The sequence below is a fragment of the Micromesistius poutassou genome (assembly GCF_964030765.1).
Source record: "Micromesistius poutassou genome assembly, chromosome: 22".
Classification (NCBI taxonomy): Eukaryota; Metazoa; Chordata; class Actinopteri; order Gadiformes; family Gadidae; genus Micromesistius; species Micromesistius poutassou.
Window position 1 is genome coordinate 7,470,448 of NC_140292.1, and position 13,747 is coordinate 7,484,194.

The window sequence follows — 13,747 nt, forward strand, 5'->3', positions numbered from 1 at the left end:
TGCCGTCCCTTTTTCATGCTGTGTGATTGGTTATTAGCCATGATTCATGGTGGCCTTCCTCATGACCTCAATCTTTTATTGCTCACGACGCGCACGCGCTCACATGCACACACTCGCGCATGCACACACACACACACACACACACACACACACACACACCTCATGAAGGAGCGATCCTTGTTCTATGTTAAACTCGATGGCTTTGTGGTGGCTGATTACTGCGCTGATGGAATGTTATTAGTGAGTTATTAATGGTCAACAAGATTCATCGACGTGAGCTGATGAGTTATTAAATAGTTATTATTGACGTCGGAGTAGCCAATTATATGTTCTCTGACCTGTGCCAAGTATTTAAATATGGAAAACCTTGCCAATTTGATTATTAAAAGACTTGCAAACCGAGGTAATGTTGCATTACCTATTAAGCCTTAGTATGCTGATACTGGTAAAGATGGAACAATCTAACCAGCAATAAAGTGTACTTGAACTTACGTTTTTACAACTTTACATGTCCCCACGTGCCAAACCTCATGCCCCCCTGACTCCCTGTTGATTACGCATTAGGTTCACCTGTTGTGGTCATTTCACTTCCCCACTTCCTGTCCCTTGTTGTAGTCAGTTCCTTGACAACAATCTGCAACAGCAATGTACTTTATATGTAATAACGGGACGGAACAGCTCGGCCCTAACCCTAGTGTGTAGTTACCTGCTATCCTTTACACTGACACTGCTCATTACACAGTACGTCCTTGTGTTATTACACTGTAATAGGACACTGCAATGTCAAAATATATAGATAAAAGGTGAAGTGTAACCTTTTGTATTCTGTGAAATAGTCTGCCTCGGGTTTCTTTGTTGGATTCTCAGAGTTTGGTTCACCTGCTTTGTCCTTCCAGCAGGCCCACCGTCCCTGACTCCGAGCCTGACACTTAAGTTGTAGAGTGTGTAGCCAGCAGCCGCTAGATTAGCTGCTAGCTACATTCACCGTTACTGGATCCGACATAATGCCACGAATGTTTAGCTTAACTCAAACACCTTCTTCGATTTCAACACGACGGTTTAAGAAATCTGGAAAGCAGAGTTCCCTGCTGGGAAGTAATCTAACAATGTTTTCATAGGAAGTGTGAATCTAGCCAGGCTGCACTTTTTTCCTCACACTTTCTGGAGGACTCGGGTCTGTTTTGGACGTGAAAATTCAAAAAACATTATTCCGCCTCAGTCCCCACACGGCCGCCGGGCTTTACCTTCCTTGAGAGGAATGCAAAGCGCCCGTGGATAAGGTTGGGACTCATTCTATTTCATAGGCTATTACATGCCCTTCAACTCAGCGAGAAGCGTATATTAAATAACACTATCGCCAAAACAACTGGCATAATGAGCCAACCATTATTACGGGAGGAAATGGATTCGGGGAGAGGGGGCGGGTGGAATAAAACGTCCAAATAATACCTCAACCTGAATTTTCTACATTTATAAAGATAGGCGTCTGCTGGAAAATTACAAAGGGCCATCTGGATAAGTCATTAAAACCAATTTCTTGGGTTTCCAGTGGTTAAACGCGGCCCCTCGATGGCCATAACATGTAGCAACCATTTCCCCCTCCGGGTCCATTTCATATGTTTTCGCTGGGCTCATCTTGTTTTATTTTGACCTATTCTCCCAGTTAATAAGTCCACAGACAGGGTGTGTATGTAAAGCGTATCGAGTTGCTCCTATGAAATGGCTAACCGGGGCGGTGCTCTCGGTGTTTATAGGCTTTGTGTGATTGTTTATTACGTCTACGCCGGCCGGACCCCGGCCGAAACACGCATTCCCATCGACTGACACGCACGACGACCGTTAACATGGACACAACATTTCCCCCTCCGCCGGACCTCCCCGTTTCCCCGGCAACCAGGAGTGACCGCGCTGCTCATCCGACACATGATCCCCACCTCCCCCCCCCCCCCCCCCCCCCGTTCCGCCGAACCCCTCTGCGATCTTCTTCCCCCCCAGCCCGCTGGATGAATAAATAAGGCCCGTATACCCGGGCTCGGCGAATCACAGGGGAACATGTTTTGAGTTAGTTCTCCGCAGGAAGAGAGGACACGAGACACTGCTGCTAGGGAAATATGATAAGACCAACAATAACATTTAGAAGAGTGACGAGGCCATTATACAAGCGCTTTGGATACTCTTTCATGTCAGCGTGTGTATCTGTGTGTGTGTGTGCGCGTGCGTGTGCGTGTGCGCGTTCGAGGCGGTATCCAAACGGAAATCTGAATAACATAAATCACTGATCTATGGGCCCGTTCACGATCAGCGGTGCATGATGGCGGAAGCTCTTTAATGTCTTGCAATTTCACAATCCATGAAGTCTAGAGGAGAGATTTAAGGCATGAGGCGTATTTGAGGAGCGATAGCGGAAAAATATCCAAAAGTCCACCAAATAAAGTCACAAGGATATATGCTGGTTGTTACAGCAGCGGGGGGGATGAGGGCACTGAGAGAGAGAGGGGGTTGTTTTTTGTTGCTGAATCCATCCACCCCCCTCTTACTACACCCCTACACCCCTACACCCATACACCCCTTGCTTCACCCATACAACCCCCCCCCCTCCCTCTACACCCCTACACCCACTGCTTCACCTATACACCCCCCCCCCCACAACCATACACCCCCGCTACATCCATACACCAGCCCTACACACGTACCCACCGCTACACCCACACACCCATCCACCCCCCACCTACACCCATACACCCCCCTACACCCATCCACCCCCCACCTACACCCATACACCCCCGTTACACACATAGCCCCCACCCCTACACCCCTACACCCCACAGAAACCTTCGCAGTGAACCCCATCGCACCTCTCTTCCGCTTCAACATTTTCCCACCACACCATGACCTCTGACCCTGCCCTCCACCCCCCCCCCCCGCCCCCCCCCAGCGCGGGCACGTCGTCTCCACACCTTGCAGTGATTGGCGGGTCGGCGTTCCGTACAAACAAACTACTCCGTAGCCCGGCGAGGGGGGGGAACGCGCCCGCCAAAACAAAAAAGCAGACCTTGTTGTGAGCCGGGAGTGTGATGGCGGGCTGGGGCCGGCCGTTGTTTTGAAGAGCGCGGGGTTCCCCGTGGTCAAAGGCCGGGTCGGAGGTCGCCCCCTCTGGAGTGACAAGCTGTCAAATCAACATCACACTAAGTGTTAGCGCTTGTTCGCTCATTTCCTCCGACGGGGGCAGCGCGTCAAAACACGCAACGTGTCATGTTTGTTGCGCTGCCAAGGTGCGTTTCCTCTCCGGTGGTTCAGTGTGTTTGAGCAGCAGTTTAATCCGGGCCTCGCGGAACCGCTTCGTCAAAGCCTGGTATTAACGCAATAACAACCAACCATGAGCCAAGGAGCTAATTGCTAATAAGCAGCTTGGCTCGACTAAAGTACACAAAGTCTATTTAAAAAACGGAAACATTAATAGTTTACCATAATCAGCTCCGGAGCCTCTAATTCTTATTATATTCCACTGAACATTGTTCCCCTTTCTGTGTTACCAAACACAAAATGGAATAATGTTTTCAATGGAAAAATAAAATGTTGTATACATTTACGACACATTTATGTCAGAGTGTTACGGCCGGCCAGGAGGCGCTGGCTGCACCAACGCTTCAAACAACACAAACACTCACAAAGTAAACCGAACGGAAATCAAACAGACGAAAAAACGGACGAACTACAAAGCCACAAAGACCACCAAGACGATTCAAGTAAAACACGGGGCATCGCTGTGCTATTCGTGCCCCCATCAGACCAACCTCACGCAGCCCGTTATTCACTCCCTCTTTTGAAGCAGGTGGCCACCTGCGATTGGTCCACTGCTGACTGCTTTTAATCAAGAGCTGACCCCCTCGGCGTCCAATCAACCGGGGCCACGCCTTCACGGCTGAGCCATCTCTGCACAAACACCAATTAACCACCTCCAAACCAATGACCCACAAGGAACCGTAAACAAAGGGAGGGAGATCAACACAAACAGCTGCAGAGCACGACCACGGGTCATAACACTGAGGTTAGTCCATGCAGGGCTGAGGTCAGGGAGTTGCCAGGTTTCATGTGTGTTGCGGTACGCCATCAAGTGCCGGTGTGCCCAGCCGTGGTGTCGGATGCAGGGACAAAGACACTGCACGTTCAGCGGCGGGCGGCGGCGACGCAGCGTTCGTCGGCCCGCCGGGAGGAGGACGTGGACCACAGGGAAGACTGCAGGACTACAGACTGCTGGTCCAGACCTGTTCGGAACCCTGAACCGCCTTTGGCTTTCTTTGTCCCGGGATGGTTACGCCGTAACGTGGCTCCGACAATGAGGTTTAGTGTTGGGCCTCGTCACATCTTCTTCATCACACAAATCAAATATTTTCTAAATGTGTAGACGCATACTTTATATATGAATGAATACTGCCCTTGTAGGCCAAGAGCAAGTTTATTTATTAAATAAAGTTAATGATTTTCTTTGCCATGACCAAAGAAGCAATTTTGTGTGTGCGTGTGTGTGTGCGTGTGTGTGTGCGTGCGTGTGTGTGTGTATCCAGGTATATTCTTGTATCCAAAACATGCAGGTCAATGTAATGCTGTAATCGAGCGGCCAACAGGCCATGCTGTGATTACACGGTGTTGCTGTTGGCAGAGCCGCGACCATTCTCCTCGTTTCCAGTCCCTGTGCTCATATCGAGACAACAGGACTGCGGTGATGGAATGATAAATGGAGTTTTCCAGAGCTAATTACGCTCGGACAGGAAGTTGTCAGAGAACGGCTAAACTGTACAGGCTGCAATTATCCCTGGAGCGAGATCAGTCGCAGCAGAGGAAACGGATGCATTACGGCGACACAGGCCCTATGAAGCACTGCTCCACACACAACCTTCATCTGTTTGTTCTTACTGTTGCTTGTGTTTCACAGACACACACAAACAATAGTAAAAGGGAAATAAAGAAGTGGCTTTGACAATAATTGCCGTAATGCCTTCCCTACGGTTTTTGTTTAGGACAACTTTCAGTAAAGTGAAAACCAATAAATAAAGCGACCCAAAAGCTCATAAGAATTTTGACATGAATAATACAGATATAAGAATTGATTTGTTATGGTTCTGAGAATATTTTACACTTCTTCACCAATAGAGGGCAGCATTCTTTGTCAGACGCAGATCTGTCAATCATATAGCCAACTGATTGTGTGCATGTGTGCATGTGTGCATGTATGTATGTATGTATGTATGTATGTATGTATGTATGTATGTATGTATGTATGCATGCATGCATGCATGTATGTATGTATGTATGTATGTATGTATGTATGCATGTATGTGTGATGTATGTATGCTTGTATGCATGTGCGATGTATCTATGTATGTATGTGTGTGTGTGTATATGAAACACAATGTACATTAGTATGTGTGTTTGAGTATTTTTTCGCACACACACACAGATTTGCCTGCATGCAGCGTCTGCATGTGCGTGTGTGTACGTGCGCAATGTGTGTACCGCCCTCGCAATCCAAGATGCTTGGAACTGTGCTACTGCATGGCCTCTGATGCGCTGCGGTGAATATGAAAATAAAGCATCTTGCAGGAAACTCTTAATTAGTCTGTCACTGTGAACTTACCATTCGTACTTCTCCTCCCACCCCCCCCCAACCCTGCACGCACGTGCGCACACACACACACACACACACACACACACATACACACACACACACACCCTGTCAGAGCAGGTCATGAGAGTCAGATAGAATCTGGCGTTGGGGTCGACCAAGCCCTGGGGTGTCGGGAGACACCCTTCATTTTTTCACACACACGTCTGTGTCTGTGTGTGTGTGTGTGTGTGTGTGTGTGTGTGTGTGTGTGTGTGTGTGTGAGGCTCTGAGGAGCTGGGCGGTGTGTGAATGTACGTGTCATATGTTTGTAATCTGGATGTGATTGCCTTTGTGTGTACGTGTGCATATTTGTTTGCATGTGTGTGTGCACACGTGCGTGTGTGTCCATATTTGTTATCATGTCCGTGTCTGTCTACATGTGAATTTTGTGTGGCTGTGAGCATGTTTGTGTGTGTGTGCATCTCTGTGTGTAAGTGTGTGAGTATGTGCGGTCTGTGTGTGTGTGTGTGTGTGTGTGTGTGTGTGTGTGTGTGTGTGTGTGTGTGTGTGTGTGTGTGTGTGTGTGTGTGTGTGTGTGTGTGACAACAGCTGACAGGGGACGGGGGACTGCTTTTGCCACCGGAGATAACCCACCCCCCAAACCTGTCAGAATTCAATAACACACCTTTGAAGACGCATACTGCAGCCCCCCCATACCCTCCCCCCCCCCCCCCGCCTCACTTCCTGTCTATCAATACACATTACTCTGTCTATATCCGCCGTCTGGTGTGTGTGTGTGTGTGTGTGTGTGTCACCGTTGTGTACAATTATCCGGCTCCCCTGTTCCCCACGTCTCCCCCGGACCGGGCTGCTCTACCTGGAGGCTTAGTCCCATCACAGCCATCATTAGCCCTCATCACAGCAGATGGAGGAGATGAGCAGGGGACAGCTGTAATTGATTGGTTGTTTGCAGGAACAATCCTATTGATTATTCGGCAGACAGGCCGTCAACAGAATCTTTCCCCAACGACCGAATGAGTCTCTCTCATCCGTGAGCTATCTTTTTTACGTTCTTTCAGGTTTTTTAACGATTCAAAAGGGTAATTGAGACACTAGGGTTGAGACGCTATTGGAAATCGCCACGTGCTTATTTTAAAGCAGGGACGGTCCATTGTGTTGAGATTGAGCATAGGAACCGTACCATTATAAAAGGCCTCTGCATCTTGTCTTTCCAGCATGGAAACCCAGTAATGGCAGGGATATATTAGTACAACGGAGGCATGAGGAGTGTCTGTTGGCCCCGGAGACATAATAGCCAGAGGCATCACTAGCCTTACCCGGGTTAAAGCGGTTGCAGAGGTTTGCATTCTCACCACAGTCTGTCAGAGAACGAGGCGCAGAGTGCACTGCTACGTGCCTTATCCTCTCTTAAGGGTCTACCCTGTATTGGCATTCATGCATTAAAGTTGACAAGGAGAAAAACAACAAAACAACCTTTTTGTATGGTGGTGATACATCCTGAAGACGTGTGTGATGTAGCGTTTCTCTCAAGTGTCGCTGGTCACTGGGCTGAGCACAGTGACCAGGTAGTGCTGCACGGCGCGGCTGATCAATGCTAATCCGTCATATAAACAACCTGCTTGAGCTGATACCCCCGCCGCGACACCGTGCTAGTCCGACCCGATATGCATGCAGGAAGAGTGGACACAGCATGTCCTCTGGGCCGCATGCGTGTGTGTGTGTACTTGCGTGCATTCGTGTGTGCGTGCATGCGTGTGCGTATCCGTAATCGTCTGAAATAACTTCCAATTAATGAGCCAGATGGTATTTTGTCAGTAACACCTGGGATGTCCAGCCACCTAACCACCGCACATTTATTTAGAGCGATGTTTATTTTAAAAAGAAAACCGCTTTCACTTCTTTCTTCCTCCGCGACAGTCTGGAAATAAAAGGTGAAAAAAAAAACCAGGTCATGAACATGAGGGCGCATATATTTAGCGCGCTGTGTGTCTGCGAGGTGGACGGCGTTTCAATGGTTTTTGCTTGTCTGGAGTCTGGCTCAGGGGGCGCCTGCGTCCTTGTTAATCCCGGGCGGAAGACATAACTGTCTGGGACGATTTCCTTGGCGAGCACAGAAGCAAATAATTAATTCGTATAATGAAAAATGAGAACAGAAAATGTACCCCGCTATAAAAAAATATGCCTCTCTCCGCCGGCCTCGAAGCTGGGTGAATACAAGCCGTGGTCCAGTACACACTGGATAAATTGCGTTAGTTAGGCAAACACTGAAATATGATTAACCCAAAAGAAAATGTTAGTGCAGCAGACAAAAGAGCCAGGAGGCAGAGAACAGGCCGTGTCCAGCCCAAGTCCAATATGCTGTCCTGTGTTGAAGGAGTAATGATGGTTAAACAGGTGTACGTTTGGAGACCGCACAACATTGGCATACATCCATTCAAGAGGAGCGTTGAACGGTGTTCATTACTGCTTTCAGGTACACTCCCATCGGATACGTGAGCCACAGGACTTGGACTACTTGTTGACATTGGCTGTCAAGTTTGGTTAAAAACTCATGCAGGGTGAAGCTTTGGTTTCGTTTGGTTTCATGATATATATATATATATATATATATATATATCACAAGGTCACTTTTGAGGCTATAAAGATATCCCTTAAAGGTGCTGTAGGTAGGATTCAAGAGCTATTATTTGAGTCATCCGTCAACTATTAGTGAGTGAAATGCGTTGCGAGGATATCTGTTTTAAATTGACTGCACCTGACTGTGTGTGAGATCATTTAGACTTTAGGCCGCTCCCGGCTCAATTCTGACCATCAGGTAATCTCTGTCCTGATTGGTTCCAGGACTCCACCTTGCCAATCAATCACAGGTGTGGCATCATGTCAAACCCAGTAGGCCAGTGGCTCCTCACCTTTTTTGGCCTGTGATTTCTCGCTCTGAAATGTCTGAGACCCCAACTTTAACTTTTGTGAATCTTCTTCCACACAAATCGTTTTCTACCCAATCAACATAAGCCGGTAATATCGATGTCCCGGAGAACGTAATTGCATCGCTCTACTACTCACTTAGTGATAAGCAGTAATTTGCTCCTGGCAATGAATCATTAGGCAGTCAGTCTGATATACAGGACGTCTATGATACTTTTAAATGAGCGCAAGTGTGCTAAAATGCATCATAAAATATCTATAGCTTATGTCAGTAATCTCCTTGGACCACATACAGTATATATACCGAGGGCACCCCAAGTGGAGTCCTGACCTCAAGGCCCGTGACCACTGAAGTAGGTCTACATTGGTAGAACCCAACCCTAACTGGTTCTCCCTGCCCACAGCAGTTAAAGCGTTTTGGTTTATTTCATTTTAATATATCTTTATTTCAACACGCTGGGACATTAAAAAAAAAAAAAAAAGTGCAGCTTCCTCACTGTTTCCTAACCACTTACGTTTACTTACACGATGAAGGTAACATGGAAACAGGAGGTTGGCATGGAAGTTAGCATGGTCATCTGTACATCCTGGATCCACCGCACTCCTCCTGCATATTAGCACCGACCACAACATAGATCATAATGACTGATATTTCCGTGGCCGCTATGAAGTAGTAACTTTGTAATTAGTCCTTGAGAGAGTGAGTGTATGCATATAATGTCTCTTTTTCCAAGTACTCCTCAGTATTTCCAAAGTGTTCTTTGCATCTCTAGGATCCAAAGTCAAACACAAGCCATATATAAGGCCCTTTCTAGACAACTACGCACGATTAAAACGTATACATTTAGGTTATATTGCTCATTCCACCATTTTCACGGTCACCTCACAACAGTGTGGTTGTTGAGTCTCCATCTTCCCTCTGGGGCGCCTGGGTTTTTTCTGTCGGTTTGCGTAAGCCCATAAATTTCTGAGGAAATGGGCAGTCTGATGGGAATATTAGGCCTCCCCTCTGATACAATTAAAGCCCTGCTTTGGTATAAATCTCGTAGTGTTGTAAATGTCTAGGTCACCCTGCACTGCATGGCTACAGAGTTAGATTTCCTTTTTTTTTCGATTGCAAATCTCCATTATAGGATCCTGTTAGGGATCCCAAGGAGAGAGTAGAGGGGATAAAGAGATGTGTGATTAGAAAGCAGCAGGCTGAGGTCCACACTTCACTCTATAGCGCTTTCGCTCGACTTCACTCAATGCGACATCACATTGCAATGCCAGCCTCCATTTTGGAAGCATTGGACTGTTAGATATTATGCTTAGTTGTGGTGTTTGTTTTGTTCATTGAATAGTAATTACTTGTACAATTATGTACAAGTACATTATGGGAAGACATTGTTGTGTTTGAAACTGCCACATCGTTTCTTCTTTGAGACGTGGAAAAACAAAGATTTAATTAGCCTTAGTTTCATTAGCCGTTGGTGGTCGTCAACGCCTCTCAATGTGGCAGAGTATTGGCAACAGAAAATCCCATGATGCATTCGGATGTACAAAAGCTATAAAGTAGAATACAATACAATACAAAAAAAACATCTTCAAGGAAATCCAGTGAAGGAAAAAAAAACGAATCAAATCTACAATTCACTGAAAAAATGTCTGATTATTTCATGAAAAAGTAATTTCATGGATATTAGAGTTAACTTTCAAGACTGGAACATCAAGCAAATGTTTGCACAGTTTGACAATGCATGCATCAAGGCCAGTTCAAACTACTGGAGCATCATTTCAGCGTAAACAGGAAGAAATGAAAGGCGTTGTCTGTGCGTTGCATGTGGTTATGGTTCTGTAGGCCTAACGTTCCTCTCTGTAATGCAAATTATGCAGCGTTTGATGATTCCACAAACGACATCCGACGACAATCTGTCTCAGATTTGTGCCGAGTCAACATCCACCGCAACTCTTTCATAAATAACAGAGATTGCAATAGTCGAATATGACTATTGCTAAAGCAGTCTCCTTCCATCTCCTACTTGTCGCCGTTGTCAGACATTCCCAACGTTGTCCAGTCACGGCCACTGTGACTGAAGACGCCAGTAGCGTCCGTAGATATACACTGACTAGATATCGCCTGAGCTGCGCCGTCCAGTGGAACGTATACGTCAACGCCGCCGCCATCTTGCCGCGGGGGAACCACCCACCTGAATTAACCTTTTAAGACTAGATATAGACGTGTATTCGTGGTAATGAAAGTTAAAATATATATATATATTTTTTTCATGACCACGAACACACCCGCTTGAAGATTGCTTAAAAATAAGGCGATTTAGAGTGATTTTGTCACCCCATGGCAAGATGGCAGCATTGTTCACACATGCTTAGAAGCTGAATGCGATATCCAGTCAGTATACATATCTATGAGTAGCATCCATAAAGCAAACACGCGCATCCTGCCGTTAATCCTCCCGTTTACGTTCAGACAGACCTACGGGCTTTAACGGCCCGCTCCCGCGCCGCTGAACAACTTGCCAGTCCTGCCGGTTTGACGTCGGCGACGCAGGTTGTTTAGCTCGGGTTTAATGGTGTGTTCCAGATGCCTCGGATCCCTCGGAAGTGGGGAAATCCCCCAGGTTTCTTTGCGGCATTTCTCTGAGGCACGCCCCCTTTTGGTCGTGCCCCCTCGGAATTCTGAGAGTAGACCGAGCGATATGATGACGCTCTCGGGCAAAAACGGCTGCGCCCGTGAAGAGATTTATTTTCTCTGTATTTGTAACACGTCGGTCATTTTAATGTCGATTTTAAATGCTCTTACACACTCTCGATTACATTGCTACTTTATTCCGGTCACCAATGTATGCATTGCACGGTCTTGCTGTGCAATGCAAGAGGCTAATGTAGCTAACAATAACAATGACTAGCCAATGACATGACACGATCACAAAGACGAACGGGAACGCTATAGCAGGAAATGACGTCACGAGTGAAACTCGGAAGACTGGTGTCCGAGGCATCTGGAACACACCATCAATCCACGTTTCCTGAGTCATCGTCGGCTGACTAAACAGTCGAAGGGGGGCGGGGGGGGGGCGGTGTACTGGTTTACCGGACTGACGACCAGATCTCGGCGGTGTTGTGGATAATAACGGACTGCTGGGGTCGGAGGGTGCGGGGGTGGAGGATTTATGTTGTGTGGTTTATGTTTGTCTGGGCCGGCTGAACATGTGAGCCGGCGGGGCGGCGGGGAGGAGGAGGAGGGGGCGGGGGGGGGGGGTTGTGAGTCACTGGAGACCACATGAGAAGAGGCGGTGGATATTGTACATCAGATCGCACGGGTGGATGTGTGGCGTCGTTTAGCAGGAGAGGTGTTGGATGAATTCACAAGACAACCTTGCATGTCTTTGATTTTTTTTGTTTTTGCGTGTGGGATTGAATCGGATTCCTTTATTAGAGGGACTGAACACAACTGACACGTCTATTTGGAAATGATGTTGATAGTTGCGCAGTGTTGTGTCGATGCAAGGCAAAAAGAAAAACATGAATATATTATGCTGTATTAATTTAAGCTTCTGAAACGTGTGAAATAAATGATGGTCCACGTTCAAGGTGTTTGATGTTTTATAGCTTTTGGCAGATGTATTGTGGCAGACTCATGCAGAAAAAATATGTCCTACTGTGTTCGTGTGTGTGCGTGCGTGCGTGCGTGTGTGTGTGTTTGTGTGTGTGTTTGTGGGCGTATTGTGTCTGTCCCCAAGTGATCCTGGTTTGCCAGGAAGTCTGGCTCAGTGGACAACATGCAGTGGTGCATGCTGGGAGCCAGAGGCACAGAGATATTAATTAGCTGAGAGGAAACGCCAGTTGACTGTTGCTGGGTTTTATAGTGAGCACAGGATTTGAAAACACTTTTTTTCCATCAAGCTTCACAGGATGTGTATATTTGCCGTCCAAGATTAAAAGTGATCGTTGCAACACGCGGTAGATAACTTTCGGTCTTAACTTTAAGTGTCTTTCACACAATGACTTTGAAATGTGGATTTACCAAATCTCAGACACAGTGGGACTGTGATTACAGTCCACAGTTACAACAACTGACATGACTCAATTTGACACTGAAAAGAAAATCTCTCAATTAAAATGTGATACTGAGAAATCCTTAAGGGATATCTCCCTTTCTTCAAACAAATAGGGTTTCATGCTCAGTTATCTGTCTGGTAAATCACTTTTTTGGTTTAATGAGATAATAGCTAAGATAGTTTTGTTTTAATAGGAACTATTATAATAAATTTGATTTTCAGCAACGCTGATAATTATTCGATTGGTTTGTTTCACAGCCCAAATAAAATACTACACTAATACGCCTACATAGCTCACAAATCTATTGAATGGATTAATTAATGAATAAATGAATGAGTACTTTTATAAATGAATGATGTTTATAGGGAGGCTATCTTTTGTTGAAGCTGCTATATGTACGATTTGACAGTGGAAAAACAGAAGCAGAGCAAAATTCAGGAATCAAACCCAAAACACACCCCCTACGATTCTCTCCACCATTGAGGTCACGCTGTGTGTGGTGATGTGATTGACCGAGAAGATAGATTCCCAGAGCCAATCAGGGAAGAGATGCCCTCATTGGTTCAGGGTCAGAAATAAGTCAGGAGTGGTCGAAAATCGAAATGGTCTCAGACAGAGGCAGGCGCAGCCAACCAGAACAGATATTCTCACAGAGCATTTCCCTCACTAACAGCTGTAGGATGACTTTGTCGATGACACTCAAATGATATCTCCTTACCTACAGTAACGGGACACAAAGCCCCTTCAAGCATACAATTCCCAAGGTATAGACTAACTTGGTTACTTGCAATAACCGTTTTGCTTATAACATGCAAAACGAAAACAACCGCATTGACGTATAATTTTGTTGACTTGTAACTGTGAATCAATTCAATCGGCATGCTGAAGCCATTATGCGTCCATGGTTAAAACACTCCAGGCGAGCTCGCTGAAGATGCAGAACCACCGACCACGCCGACCGCAACCCCAGCAGGCTCGGAGGCATGCGGGCAGGAGGATCACCACATGCATTGTGTGTTGTTGCCATCCCGGGGAGCGTTGTTTCTTGTTTCCCATCATAGCCCCGGGGACTTGCAGGCAGGAAGTGGACCTCCCCTCCTGATCGCCACACACAGCGAGTCGGCGCAGGCCAAGGCC